The sequence below is a fragment of the Etheostoma cragini genome, chromosome 1, assembly GCF_013103735.1.
Source record: "Etheostoma cragini isolate CJK2018 chromosome 1, CSU_Ecrag_1.0, whole genome shotgun sequence".
Lineage (NCBI taxonomy): Eukaryota > Metazoa > Chordata > Actinopteri > Perciformes > Percidae > Etheostoma > Etheostoma cragini.
Window position 1 is genome coordinate 27,526,915 of NC_048407.1, and position 14,694 is coordinate 27,541,608.

Consider the following 14,694-nt stretch of genomic DNA (forward strand, 5'->3'; position numbering starts at 1 on the left):
GGTGGATGTGGTCACAGCAGTGACCGGTTAACACCAAAACAAACATCCCCAGGGCTGCTGAATAATTACAGCACACAGAGGGAGTCATTAAAGCTTCATCAAACAGAGAAAAAAAAGAAAAAGGGTGAGTATGACATGACAACTGTCTCAATAAATCAATGTGGTGTGAAAAAAAGGATGATAACTAATGACAGTCCAAGATTGATATCTGTTTAAGTAGAGTCACTGTGCTGTGATATGCTTTGATTGGTATCTTGCCTTTTAAAGACAATTTGTATCTTGAAAGGACATAATTACACATATGTATTTTTGGTTTGTTTTTTTCACAATTTCAACATAGATCTGTACATTAATGTACTGGCATAATTGGTGTTTCACTTGTACTTCTAGCGACTTTGATTGCTTGTAGTCAGATGTTTAACTCAAACAAACCCTAGGCATTTTGTGTTGGGAGCCACATATCCCAGAGGCCCCTGGGGCTCCTGGGAGAAGGAGAGGGAAAAAGAAAGAGGCATGTGTGTGTTGTTTGTGTGCGCCTGCTGGCAGAGTCCCCTTGAGGCTCTACTGTAAAGCTATCATCAGTGGTGGTGTCAGGGATTTGTAGCTTGTCACTGAGAGAGAGAGAAAGAGAGAGAGAGAGAAAGACTGCTGGCAGTGACTATGGGAAATAACTGCTTATGGAGAGAGTGTGCCAGGGCTTGCACAGCTTGTGTGAGTGTAGGTGTGTGTAAGAGAGATAGAGAGACCGCGAACGAGTGGGAGGAATGTGTCTATTTTCTCCCTAGGGTGTCAGGGGATGTGTGTTTGTGTGTGTGTGTGTTTAAGTGTGTGTTTGTCTGTGGACAGGTAGGTTGTGGGTCGATCATATGACGTGTGGATCTATGTGCCGTCTTTCATCTCTGGGCCTTAGGCTCTTTGTCGATGTGTTCTCTTGACGGCAAGTGTGTACAGGTCTATTCTGGGTGTGTCAAAGCTCCTGCAGTGGCATTGCGTGGATCTGCGTCTCCTCATGATTTAACATTCACATTTGGACCCAAATTTGATCAAATATGTATTTTCAGTCATCAGAAATAAGGAAGTCTGTGTAGGCTACCTCCCTGCTACTATCTATGTGTTTGTGTATGTGTGGTCTTCGCCAAGATGGATGCTGACTTCAAACCCAACTTTCCCTCAAGGCGGAGGGCCAGCAGCAGCAAAACGCTGCTGTCGGGTAAATACATGTATCTGCAAAAAACCAAGTTCCTCTGGAATGACGAATGGAGGGCTCATTTTCTCATTGACAACCATGTATTTCTGAAATCGCATGTTGGCGGTTGACCAGGTTTTCAAGGGCCCGAGGGTCATGAAATTCACTCAACTCATAAATGATCATGTCAGCGTTCAAACGGAGGAAGAAAGAGGAAGACGAGGAAAATTGCAGTTACATGGTTTCCATCTGACTGCAGCTGTTAAATCTTGAGCAGTATTGTGGCCCATCTCTAGGGCCCACAGAGGCAGAAAGACAGTTCCTATTACTGTCAGTCCAATTACCGGCCACAGCACAGCCACCACTGTCAACACCAGACAGGTCACGGTATAAATCGGCATCTTTTCTCTCATGTTTAGCCATATTTTCCAGGCAGAGGAACTTGTACATTGTGCAGCACAACTCTGAGCCAAAGGCAACTGGTTATCACTGTTTAACACACTATTAGTTAACCACTATGTGGAGTCAAGAGTTGAGTAGAGTAGAAAGTGCTTGAAAGAGTTTGCACACTATGAGATGTTAAGTACATCTACAACCCAGTGGGTATAGACAATGGTCTGCTTTAAGGATAAAATGAAAACAAGTAAAGGTTTGTAAATAAAATGACAACACATTGCAGCAATGGTTGCAATATTTCCCTTGTGGTTTCATGTGCCCTTGTGGTAATCAACCACACATACACACATGTACACCCAAAAGTGGGGAATGTCTAAACATTGAAACACTCTCCATTACAGAAGACACTGCTCTGCTGAGCTGCCTCTAGTGTTGCACCACACGGCGACAGAAAAGGCCCAGCCCCATCTGGTCTAGGTTCAGTCTGGTTTACTGCAAAGTGGTGCCAATACAAATAGCTGTGCTTGATGTTTGTTTGCATAAATTGTTTTGAAAGGCTTCACCAAGAGTTTTTTGGGTGGATTACGGTGGGGAAGTTGGGGAGCCAACCGTGGTGGAATAATCCTCACTGAGCTGACAGTTAGATTTGCTCTTCTTTAAGAATAAAAAAATAGATTGTTTTGGATTTTTTCTTCTTGGTTCCTGGCAGTGAGCTTGGACTGTGAACTTTTGAGTGGGTTGTGCATGTGTAAGTGTATGTGTGTGTGTGTGTGGGTGTGTACACAATGTGGGTCTATGATGATGGAGAATGCTGAGCAGCTCTTTCTTCTCTCGTAGCATAGCAGTGTCAATTTTGATCACATCAATGTAGCGTTTACCACATGCTAAAAGTTCAGTTGAAAGTTCAGAGGCCCAATGCAGTGAAGGGAAAATGTCTCTTTTTCTAAAGCCTTCCGCATATCCACTTTGATTTTTCTCCCATAGGTCAAGGCAAAGAAAGGAAAAGGCAAAGTTATGTACTGAGGTGAATTAGGCTTGTATTACACTGGTGAAAAAAAAGTAAGTGAAAATCTATCTTCCATTAAAGTAGGCACATTTTCTTTGTTTTGATTGTACAACCTGGAAAGAAAAAGACGTAGCAACCAATTGGTAGTCATCATCACTTAGCTCTGGGTTTGCTCCAGCTATAAGAACATTGACCTGATTGATTTCATGTCCAGGTAAGTGTGCCAGCTCAGCGCTAACTATTACCAGACAGATTTTTGTGTAAGCTGGATAGACACCCAGGCCCCCCGATTCTCAACCCGAGCCCCCGATAGGATGGAAATTGCAATTCTACCAATGGCAGTTCAATCGTTCGGGTCCTCTGTTCCTCATTTTGCTGCTCAGCCAGCGGAGGTCCCTTCATGGTCGATTCCCAACTCGATCCAGATGCGGCTAAAAGTACTTGTAGGTACATATATAGCTAATGATGGGATATTTTCTTGTCCATGTTCAAAAACCTGACACTTCTGCTTGCCCCCTAACCATTGATGGGTTTAGTCTTAAGACACAAAGAGGTTCGACAAACTCAGAGTGATCCAATGTGACTCAAACTACTCTCTTTATCTCAAACAGTGACTACAAATACAATAAGTTAATTCTCTTTTTATATTCTGCAGTCATTTTTATTTTAAATCAAAATCACAAAAAAATATTCCCTGGTTGATTTAATTTTCAGGTTGTGAGAAGAAAAAAAGAAGTTCCGAATTTAAGCTCTGTTTGTAGGCCTGAGCAACGCTTTTTTCCCCGTCTTTTTTTGTTGCCCAATATGGATCTACCCGAGGACAAAAAAAAGAAAAGAAAAAACAAAACAGAATGGGGCTCCCTCAATCCATCCAACTTAAAAGCAGATGTTACATGGTTGTCAACATCAAAAGGTCCTGTTAACTGTATAGAGGGTGAAATCATATACCTTTGATTAGTCCTTTCTCTGGTTAATGTAAACGAGCGTAGTACACGGTTACTGAGCGAACCTTGACCTTGGCCTCATGGCCAAGACACCATCAGATTACAGAAAAAAACGCACACTTTTGTTTCAACTTTGCCTTGTTAAGGCTAATTTCTGATTTGCGGATTGTCAAGCTTACTTTGGAGAAAGCAATAGGACTGGATCAGATCTCCACGAGGCCCCCCCTCTGCTCTGGGGTCACACGGACGCCTCTAAATAAGGGAGCAGTATCCTTGAAATACAACTTGGCTCCTTTAAGGATCCTCTTTCCATGCTCAGTTCAAGATGTTTTCCATTTTGAGGTTGTAATATCTAGAATGGAGATGTGCCCTCTATTTATCTCAAGGATATTTGTTCAGAGACCGATAAGGGGTAAAATATGGACAGAAAAGTGGTGCGGGGGGAGGGGGGGGCAGCATTCCTTTTAAATATACGGCTGAATGAGGGTCCTTCAGCAAGTGTTATGTTTACATTGCTTGTGGGAAAACAAATTGACACAGGCGATGTCTGAGGGGGCTGTAAAACAGCTCTTTAGCACGGCTTAAATTCCAAGCGGCAAGCACAGCAGTGTCACCCCAAGGTGTTGCAAGTAAATATATGGTGTTACCTTTAGGCTAAATAGTGGGGGGAAACACACACAGATTGAAGTGAGCGCCAGTGACAAAGTAACGTGAGTGTTTTACCTAGGAGCAGAAAAAATGCAAACAAATAATAACACTTATAATTTCTATTTGTTTGTGTACACATAAGTGTAATTGCACCTCAGTACAAGAAGTATCCAAAAAGATTACATACATTTTCATTATCAAATATTGTAATACATTAAGGGTGACTGTAGATTAAAAAAAAGCTTTATTCTTCCAGAACTCTGTCATAACACAACTCAAAAGCAATGTTTAAGCAAAGATTCTCTTGGAGGGGGGTCAAATGAACTGTTCCATCCTAGGGAAATAATACATTTTAATAATCTGATAGCTAAACATATGAGATACCATCTAAATTGATCCTAAAGACGGCTCTTTCTCCCCTTTGGAAGCCAACGTGCTAATGCTGTTGTCAGCTAACTTTATCAGTTTAGAGATTAATAAAACAACCTGCTCCATATTAAGAAGTATGTAACTGTAGGATTTCAACCATTGTGCTCAGTAGGCCTACTCAGCTGTGGCCGTGGTTACACTTGTCTTTTCAATGAGTCTTTGATTTTGGCCGGCTGTGGCTCAGTCGTCCTTCAAACACCGTCCTTTAAGGTTTCCTCTAGTCCTCCTGCCCGCATGTGAAAGTGTCTTTAAACAACACACTGAAGACAAAGTTGCTCCCAGGACAAATTTCACATTGGTGTTGCATGGGATAAAAAAAGTAATCTTTAAGTTTAAGTGATCGGATGTGGATGTTTCCACACTTCAATGCAACCTGTATTTCCGTGCGGAGGAATAGGTGCATCCATTTTACTCTTTGGTGGAGTGGCAGACAGTTTCATTCAGTAGTTTGGCTAACAGAACAAACACATGTTGATACAATTTACAAAATCTAAAGCTGAGAAGCTGGCTTACAGCATTGATCCTGGTTATGATTTTATCAACAGGGAGGTTATGGTAACCGAACACGTTGTGTAATAAAGGGCTCAGTGCTGCAATAAAGCACCCCAGCTCAAACAACAAAAGAGGTCAGATTATTGTAACCTGACAATATTCCTGCAAAAAAAGAAGATAACACAATGAGCAATTATTTATAGCTACAGGGGCAGCAGGCAGGAAAGGTGTCTACATGTCACCTTGTGTTCCCTCGGATCAAACCATGAACATTTTCACCAGGCAGAAATTTATGGTGCTGTTACCTTCATTACCATTGTCTGTGTCTTGTAAGTCTGTTCGTCTGGTGACTGCTTTTTTGCATCTGTGTGTGTGTGTGTGTGTGTGTGTGTGTGTGTGTGTGTGCGTGTCTGCACTGCAGGTTGTGTGGATGTAGTACTTGCCTGACCTTTGCCTGTAGGAGAGCAAATGCAGTGGAAGAGTGATAAAACTACGCGGCCATCCAATCTGCTCACTCAGCCCTGTTTCTGCATCTAACTTCACTCCTCTTCATCTGAGGCTCCCTCATAACAAACTGCTGGCAATATTTTTGCAGAATGGAGCCCGGAGACTGGAGACTGCATTTGTTCCTCCATGTTCTGCTCTTTTTGGCCCTCAGCGTCACTTGACCTATCAGTTCCTTAAAATAAGTTTAATCGGGGTAAGAACTGGAGCATCCTGCTATTGTACTCTAGATTAAGTGCATATCTGTGGGATGAGCCGGACTGCATTTACATCCAGCACTCACTCTCTTCCTCACCATACCTCAGCTCTCTGTGTTTAGCCTGTCTTGACCTTTGCATATTTACAATCTGTAGAAGCACTCAGGTCAAGTATTGTCCTGAGATGGACACCTTTCCTCCCATACAGGAGACATAGTATAGTTTCCCTCTCTCTCTCTCTCTTTCTCTCTCTCTCTCTCTCTATCACTCTCTCTCTCAACAAAAGTCTAAAATACTACTGTGATTTCAGCGAGCTATGGTTTAAATCCATACGCACTGTCTACGAGTTTCGTTATGCGATTAAAATGATAATAGGATGAAAAGACAGGTACAATATTTATTTTATGCTTAACTGAACAGATTCTGATGTACTGGGCTGTAATGTGTTTCATTTGTTAACACTCCTCACAGCTAGCAATTTAACATTTGTGTCTATAACAAGTGACATTTACTCATTTTTAAAGGTAATTAAAATGATGCACACTTTTCTTGATCATCTTTTTGGCATTGTTAAGCAAGTCATTGTACTTTTACATATGTTTTGGGCAATTCAATCATTTGATAAGACTTGATTTCTAGATGTAAGGAACATTTTATTGCAAAAGATCTTCCTACAAGAACCCACATTATATAAATACAGAATGATTAATACATAAAGTAGCAATCAATATCACATATTGTGCACACACTGTATTTAAACAGATAATACAAGGACATACAGTACGTAATCACATTTTTTATTCAGTATATTTGGAATTACATGATATCTATGAGTACGGCTCTAGAATTGAGAAGATTGAATGAGCTACCTTTTTTTCAAATGTTCCTAAATGCATTTTCAGATCAGTTATTTCACTTCTACTCGTCAAGTTGTATGAAAAATGTTTTGAAACAACAGTAGCCTAACTACAGTACAGTACACTTTGTGTCAGATAGCAAGTGAATACATTCTTAGCAATGGGCCGGCTGGGCAGGGTCATCAGGGACAGTCATAGGACTGAGCACTGAGGCTTAAGTCTTGTATCCCCCAGTCCACCCCGAGGGTGTTAGGGTCCTTGCCAGGGGCTTATCGCTTCACACGCATTGTCATTTCCTACAGACGCTCTTCCTTCCACCTCACGCCAGTCCTTCCTCTCCTCTCTCTCCGTTGCACCTCCTCAAGCTGTCGGCACGCCGGTTTGGAGGGTTTCCTTCAGGAAGGTGAGGTCCATGTTCCGACCACACGCTGATAGAGTTAGCCTGATAACCCCTGAGCCAAGTGCCTCACTGCAAGCTGACATAAAGCAGATGTCCTTCTGACCCCATTCACAAATACATGGGGGGGGGGCTTGAATGTCAGCAGAGCCCCTCTGCTACTGAGAAGGTGTGATGGGATGCTTCAGATTTTCTGAGCTGCAGAAATTGTTACAATAACATTTGAGCTTTGGTATGGCATGGTAATCATTCTACAGATATGATTAACCTCTACAGGCAACGTTGTTCTATTCTATTGGATACCTTTTGGAATCTGGCAAGGGACACCAGTTGAAAATATGCCAATAGTTATACTAACTATACTAACTCCCATTTACAGTTTTTGTTTACAATTGATGAATCACAAGACAAAGACCAATTCAATCACAATAAAACACAACACTGGATGGTGAAACGCAAACTTTTTTCAACCTACATACATGTAGACACTCCATGTATCTTGTGCCTTCACATTTTTTTTTAAGAAATTGAATGATTCATTTTTAGTTTACGGGTTGAGAGCATTATCCCACTTCCTAAGCTAAAACATTTTTAAAAATCCATTTGACTGAGAAATGTATTGTCACAAAGTGGATAACAGCTCTGTTTTTCTTAGCTCATAAAAAGCTGATGTTTTGGAGAAAGCTCAGAGGAATCCAGCAGCCGTGAAGTTTAATGCCACATGCAGTTTTAGAATTGTACATAGACAATAGGAAATTAAGTAACATTGGCCTTGGGCCCAGGTTATCTCACATACACGGTGACACGCACACGCACGGACAAACGCACGCACGCACGCACACACTGTTCAGGATCTTGGGGAGAAAGGTGGAGTTGAGCATGCACAGAGACTTTACAGCCCTGTGACCTCATTACTATTCAGAACCAGCGGTGAGAAGGCGAGTGGTGTTGTGTTCCCAGTACAGTTCAGCCCCAGCACTAGTGGATGATGTGCACGAATGTGGGTGTTGTGGGGTGGGCAGCAGCTTCTCTTAAATCCCCCCCCCCCCCACACTCACACACATACACACACACACACTTCCTCCAGGGAGATAGGCGTACTCTGCTTTCTGTCAGGGTGTCCTCAGCCGCAGACCCCTGGGGCCTCTTGCTCGGTGGGAATCTGGTCTTCTCCAGATGCCCCCTCCCTACTGATGAGAAGGAAAACAAGAACCGAAGAAGACATCCTCTGCTATCGTCTTCCATATTTTCTTTGCTATCTCTCTCTTACACCCCCATCCACTTCTCTTCTTCTCTTTCTTCTGCCTAGGCGGTCGATAGCGTTAATTGGCTCACTCAGTCACCGGTACATTGATTGCGGTCACTAATAAAAGGGCTATTGATTAGCACTTTTTTAACACTGGCCTATGCAGTAAGAGCTGCCCTCTAATACTATCCTGACAGCAACCTTTTCCTGTTTGCCAGTCCCTTAATGTCATAAATTATGTCAATCGATTAGGGAGATATTTCTTCCCTTATGTTTTTGCACCATCAGTGTAAGGACATTTTCAGGTTCTGGCTCCCGATGAGAGAACAGTGGCCCCTGAGAGCTGGGAGCGACGACATAACATCTTGGGTATTAGGCTTGTTTGCTGTCAAAGACACAGTCAGATGAAAAGATTGATTACGAACTTTATTTGTATGTGTCCAGTACACACCTGATTAAGTCATTACAGAGCTGGATTGATTGCATGTCGTGTATTTAAAGTAACTCACTTTTTATTATCTGCAATACGACAGGAACTTCAAGACCAGAGTTTGTTGGTCATAAAATATTGCTCCTTCTTTAGCTGCTTCTTAAACCACAATACACACCAGAAAATACAGGTTCTGTGCATTTTTGTACAGAAAGTACACTGTAATATGGCACAGACGGAAAAGGACAATAATGGGACCTCACAAGACGCTAATGTTCTTACTATTGTGTCAAGTTACATGCTTTCCAGTTAAATGTTCAAGATTGTACTGTACCATTGCCTTTGGGGATTTTGCACCATTTCCTTTTGGTCCCTTTGAGTGCATTCACATAAATGGTACACATTTGACCTGTGTATGCTACTCCTACAGCAACAAGCTTATACAAATATTCAACCAGGTAAATCCAGCTCATTTAATTTTAATTAAGCTCAAATTTTTACCACCCTATCTCATTTTACCTTTATCTGTTTTCTTTTCATTAAAGTCTTCCTTTCTCACCCAGCCACCAAGGAAATCTAGCCAGACATAATTTGGATCCAAGTTGTATGATTCTCAATACACTAATTCTGTGAAATGTTACGTAAGGCAGGTACATTTAGCGTTTGCTGATAATTGGCAGCCTCAATTAGAATGGTACAATGTTATTTTCACTTTACCTTTTTACCAGACATGTCTTTTCCTGTGTAAGGAACACGCAGGTTGACAGGCAACAGCCTGCTCAATATTCTCAGAATAAACTCAATATCTAGTTTTATTGCAATTAGCTGTGCGCTATTCTTCATCGAGCAGTCCTCAAGCTTCAGTGAGTCAAAGACTGGTCTCCTGAGAAAGACGATGAAAACTGGAAATGGGGTGTAAGTACCTCCATGAGAGATTTAATTATCCCCATTAAATATTCAATGATCAATAGAATTTGTTTTAGCCGATCAATAGGTGGCCATGCCGGGAAGGACAATGTGCATAAATTGCTATTTGCATTTCAAAGCAGCTGTCACGTGGCCCCATTGGAAATCCATAGCATTTTGTTAGGCTGTATTTCATATTTAGCTGCTTTATCCCCTTATCACTGACTGCTATTGATTCCATTACCTTTATTTACTGCCTACCAACTGCCTTAGGTTTAAAATGTCAAAATGTTTTCAGGGGATCCAATATTCTTCCATCTTGCTTCCTCACCTCATATAGCTCGTTTTCTCTCTCTTTAATACCCTTGTCTCTTCACTCCCTCTCTCTCTTCCTCTCTCTTTCTCTCTCTCTCTCTATCCCTCCCTCCCTCATTGTCCCTACCCCTCACAATAGAGTTGGAAATTAAACCCTGTCATCTTCCCACCCACCGTACAGATCTCTGCTCACTCGGGTGTGAATCTGCGCATTATTCAAATAAATATCTCCCAAGTGTCAGGGGAATACTCCGAGCCACTTCAAAGACAACCACCCACCCCCCAACCCTTCAGTGTTGCTTGTTCTTGCTGGAGTCCTATTTTGTTTACCTGAACCAGCTCTAATGGCTTGTTTTTCGCAGTACCTTCCTATTCCATGTTCAAGAGCAACATTTAGCCAAGTTCAAGTGCACGCATCTTCAGGTCTCACCTATGCTTCAATTGATCTCCAACACCGAATGTGATGTTGCTTAGTTTCATTCGATAAAACGTTGTTTCTGCTCTGTTTTTTCACACAGTCTTTCATCCGTCTCTTAACCCTATGTTTCATTCATCTCTCTAGCTTTGTGCCCTCTTTCTTATCCCTCACAGTATTTCCTCTGCCTCCCGTCCCAGCCCCTCCTCCTTTACTATTTCACCCAGTTGGTTTCCCCACGTGGGATATTGTGTAAAGATGCCTAGCAGGCAGTGTGTACTGAGAGGATGAACCCTCAACAGAAGGAAACACTGCTGATCAAAGGCCATGCAAACACAACCCAAAACTACCTTATTTCAGTTATACACTTTATTTGTTTGTGATGTAAGTGTATCAAGGTCAGATACATAGAATCCTTATGATTGGTGCTGCTTTTGTGTACAGTATAATAAAGAAAAACATATTGCATGCATACTGCGTTCAACCATGAAGCTGTTAATGGAAATGTGTCGGAAGAAAAACATCATCAATATCACACATACATAGAAACACCTTAAGTACGCACAGACAAAATAAAACCGAATATTGTGCAGGTGTCACAAGCTATCAGCGGATATATTGAAAAGGAAGACTGTAATATTAACGGCCTATGATTAAGAGATAGGATGGTGCTAAAACAACTAGAAGCTGCTAAGATAAAGACATAATTATTGAGATCTATCTAAAATGAAATGTAAAACAATAGAAACTGGATTATAGTATTGTGCCCTCTCTGTTCAGTTATACACTAGGACAGCTTCTCTATCTGTGAGCAGGCCAATCTATCAGAGCAACCCTCAGCCAGGAGACCACGGATAGGTCAGGGAGTTAACCTTCAGAGGCCTCAGGTCTGCATGAAGCATCATCAGTGCCATCAGGATACATGGTCTCAGCGCTGCAGCGCAGCTGGGGGAAAGAAAGTCTGGATAGACCCAATGGGTGTGTATGTGTGCATGCACATCTGTAGGTGCCTGGGTGCATCTGTGCTGTAAATATGAGGGTCATGAATGATGGTTAACATGTTGGTATAACCTCAAATCCAGAAGGAGACACAAGCTGGCTAGAGAAGAATATGTGAGTACACCCTTTACCCATAATTAGTATGTGCTAAGACATCCTATGCAATTTATAGTCTCTAGGTGATACATCTAAAAAATGAAAACGGTAAAATCTTAGGATAACGCAAATAGCCTACATATTTTATTTAGGCTGTAGCCTAGAATATAATGAAATGACAACACATTTTTAAATTATTTTTGTCAATATCTTAAATAATCATAATTCTGGTGTTCTATGGTGCTAATAACAGCCTAAAAACTAAAATGCCTGATCACCTGAGTATGTTGCAGTGTTTGCCAATAGACTTGTTTTGCCAATAGTAGCCTATTTTTACATCTTTAACGTTTTTTTTTGTTTTCAATTGACTTTATTTTGCTTCTTTATCCTTTATCATTATTTTCCAGATATCAAATTTCTGAAATTCAAGTAATAACAACACATGCCAGTTTATTCAGGTATTTGAGAAAGAGAGAGATGGCGCTTTTTTTGTCCTTCCCGGGTAATTAACACTGACTCAACCACTTAGGCGGGTGGCAGTAATGCAGCGTAATGTTTGTTGCCACCAAGCTTTGGAAAAACACGCGGAACACGAAGGCAGGATGTCCGACTGATGAACGCTGTCACTTCCCAATGTGAGTCGAGTGCAGATTTGAGCCGCACATGCGTCACTATGCGACAATGGCCTACAAAATGCTAATGAGAGACTTCTGTAATATCAATACAGAATAAAAATGGACCTATGCTTAACGAAGTTAGTTCACTGCTGGCTACAAGTTGGCAATCAAACACAACTAAGGTTGTCAGTTGAATGGCGTTTTGAGCTAACATTAGCAATCAAACATTCATGGACAGAATTATAGATAGCTAAAACGTTTTTGAAATGATTTCCCTCTTCTGTTATTGTTTGTAATGAGCAAAGTTAATTATTTCATAGATTTCACCAAATTCCGTATGACACGTTGTGCTGTAAACCGTTTAAATCCGAGCATGCGCGAATCAAAGTTGCACTCGACTCACATTGGGGAGTGACAAACGCGCGCGCAGTTTGTTTTGCTTGAAATGTCAACGCTAGAGTCCTGAAACTGCACGTCTGGCCTGTGTAACTAACATCAGTAAGATGCAATTTTTTACCATATAAAGCTGTTTTCTTTCAGCGTGGACATTATTTACTACGTTACTACAGTATCTAGCTAGCTAATAAACTCACCAACAAAGCTAGGCTAACTCATTAACGTTACTTGCTAAACCTTATTTTTAGCTAGCTAGCTAGGTAGGCTTGCAAGGTTTAGCAAGCTAGCCTTTACATCAGTAAACACTAATGCTAACTATTGACCACAAACCTCAATTTAAGATGTAGCGTTACTGTTGATTACTTCGAGTAGTTCTACTAGCTAGCTAGTAATTTGCTTGCTTTTGAAAAGTTGGGTCAACCATTAAGCATAGGCTCATAAATGTCACGAACGATGTTCATAAGTTGGCTAGCTGAGACAACATGTTGTTTTCAAATTCAATTCGCAGATATGATACAGAAAAAGAAAATGTTGCAAAAAACGATGCATCTGAGAGACTATCTATCAATCGATCCCTCCCTCCCTCCGACGTCGTTCCAATCCTTAAAATTTCTATGATCTTGCTAGTCCAAAATGTACAGTGCTGGCGTGATTATACATGGTGGAAGACATCACTCACAATTGGGCCGAGACACTTCAGCTTGTGTGTTTAAATTGCTCCCAATAGTATCCTTAATCTGGGTGGAAATCAATATGGCTTTTACTGTCACATTGGAGGGGCGGGGACCATGTATTGATGTTCAGACGTCATTTCAGGGGGATTTGATGTTTCTGTACCCTCTTCAGTGAGGAGATGCCACGATAGATCAACTGATGGTGTCTGCTTGCTTTCTCCAGGGTTTTACTGGAGCCTGGCGTTGTTTGGAGTTAAATTGCAGATGTAAAGTTGAGTCCTTACTTGATAAGCTTACAAAAAAACAATGAGAGAAGGTTTAGGGAAAGATGCTATTGATTAATCCTTTTTTTTATCTGGAAAGCTGTTGAATTAAAGCCTGATATCTTAATGGGGTTATCATCGTAAGCTCCAAACCCAGGACGAGGGCTCCGAACAGACATTATCACACACAGATGACAGCACATACACTTATTTTGTCATTCCATTTGATCAGTACAGACCATGTTGCATCTCTCAATACACTGTTTTTGCCCCTAGTAGCAAGACACATGGTTATTTTCTTATTCTGCTGTAGTACTGTAAAGATGATTTGCATCTTTCACACCGTTTAATTATGCTAAAGTAATGGGACAACATTGTAGAAGTGAAATAGAATAGGGGTGTAGTAGTACAGTAGCCCTTGATGGAAATAAATAGGTGAGGTTATAAATACAGGGGAGAGAGGGAAAGGTAATAATATTGATGTGAGTGAAAAATGAGTAATGTTTTAAGCACCATTCATAGGATGGTTCATGTGGGTTTATGCATAAACCAGCAATAACTAGCAATGTAACAGGTAACAATAACGTTCTGAGAGGGCATAATGGTATTTAGGATAAATAATAAAAGTCAGATATGGTTCTTTATTGAGGCACTTCTTTATTTATATTTGTATACACCTGCATCTAAACCAAATGTTTTAGATTTAGTAATCTATCTTAAATGTGAATAGTAATAGAATGTGACTCTTAATCATTTTAAAGACTCACTTTGTCCCACTGAATTGAGTTCATTAAGTTTGTGAACTTTTTTTTATTTTTCCTTTGCAGGATTAAATGGTTAAAGAGGAAGGAGCTACAGTGAGCCGGTCATATGAAAAGATAACCGGTGCATACGTCAGTTTGGGGGAACTCAAACCTGCAACATGTCATACAGGTAAGCAACAAATCTAACTGTGTCATGCCTGTCATTCATGATTCTATTGAATCCTGGAAGTTATTTAAATTGTCGATAATTAGTTTCGATTTTTTAGTCGGCTTCCCATATTCTACCTGTTCCGTTTACCTAGATACGGAGCTTGCTCTATGTTGCTGTGTTTATCTCGGTAAGCGCCCCACCACCTCTTTCTCTTACGTTCATATTTATAGATTAAGTTTTTGTTCAGTCCCCATCCCTCTGTGTCCCTGTTCCACTGTTTCTCTCTAAGGAGTCTTGCCTCCTCATCGACAGCCCGCGAGCCCTAGAGTCACATTTCAGGCCTGGCTGCTACTTAAAGGCCCATAA

The 14,694-nt window shown here is 41.1% G+C and overlaps 1 long non-coding RNA gene across 2 annotated transcripts in view; it reads left to right on the forward strand.

Annotated features, from left to right (window-relative positions):
* The first annotated feature begins 13,370 nt into the window (after positions 1-13,370).
* LOC117947458 overlaps positions 13,371-14,694 on the forward strand; it is a 107,484-nt gene continuing 106,160 nt past the window's right edge. For both annotated transcript variants that reach the window (XR_004657243.1, XR_004657242.1), the window contains exons 1-2: positions 13,371-13,421; positions 14,241-14,346. This is a non-coding gene — a long non-coding RNA (uncharacterized LOC117947458). The remainder of the gene's footprint in view (positions 13,422-14,240; positions 14,347-14,694) is intronic.